This window comes from Rhagoletis pomonella, unplaced genomic scaffold (assembly GCF_013731165.1).
Source record: "Rhagoletis pomonella isolate Grant_MI unplaced genomic scaffold, Rhpom_1.0 Rhpom_scaffold_00008, whole genome shotgun sequence".
Taxonomy (NCBI): Eukaryota; Metazoa; Arthropoda; class Insecta; order Diptera; family Tephritidae; genus Rhagoletis; species Rhagoletis pomonella.
This window is the reverse complement of record NW_023458562.1, coordinates 18,845,463-18,846,667: the sequence shown is the minus strand read 5'-3', so window position 1 is coordinate 18,846,667 and position 1,205 is coordinate 18,845,463.

The following is a 1,205-nucleotide window of genomic DNA, read 5'->3' as shown; positions in this document are numbered from 1 at the left end:
AGAATGCAGCAGTCACAGTTCCTGCAACAGAAAATAACAGCCGCACTAAGAGCAATGTTCCTGTATCTTTAAGTAATATTAGTCTTAATGTAAATCTAAATGCAACCACTCAATTGCCGCTGGTAGCCAAGGACTTTATCACTGCCAATGTAAATGCGCTTCCATTGCTGGTGCCAGCCTCGGTAGCCGGAGTTTCCGCTGCACCACAAAAAGTGCCTTTGAGACGCAATGCAACGGAACCTAGCAATATTGGATCTATCGGAGTCTCTTCGTCTTTTGGTCAAACAACAGCCAGCGTGTTTTTTGCGAATTACAATAATCAACAAAATGTGCTAGAAGTGGTGCGTAATATTGACGCGCGATTGCGGATTATACGCAATGTAGAAATGCGCGTTGCCACAATACAGGTGAACCCAAACTATTGCTATTGCCAAAGTGGTAAACTAATCAGTTTTAAAATTTTTCAGGAGCTATTTGATTCCGTGCATTTTAGCAGCAATGGCGTAGCGACTGGCATGGGCGCTTTAAAAAATAATAGTGAATCATTCTACAATTCTGCGTCGGAAACACTGCAACATGACCTTCAGATATTCAGCAAACGACTTGCGAAGAAGCTGCAAAAGTCAACGCACGTGGTACTGGAATTGCGAGATTTTTTTCGCTTCAATATTACAAAAGTGCTGCTGCAACAGCATCTCCAAGCAGCTGAATATGGGGACATAAACGACGAAGCCGAATCGGAGGAAGAAGATGCTGATGCAGATGACGACGATGAAGAGGACGGGAGTGAAGATGAGAGCGATGAAGATGAATTCGATTTAGCTATCGATGATTTAGATGGCTTAATTGCTACTGGGCATGGAGTACGCAATCTGCATATGTATTTGCACACTTGCATACAAACATTTCAACCAACTGCCAGCGAAACTAAAAGAATTATCGCAACCGAATTGAATTACAACAGACAGCAAATACAAATATTAAACTATCTTAAGACTGATTCAACAGTAACACCGGCTCATAAATCAAAGTACTATCAACAGTTTGATAGGAACAATTATTTCATGGATGAAGGTTCCTTTGAGGCGCGCGCCAATGCGTACATACTCGAGAAATTACAAGCGCTTAAGAATGCACTAATGAAAAGCGATTTCTTAATTGAAGCTCCTAAAATGTCTGCAAACGTACGCAGTACGGCCTCAACC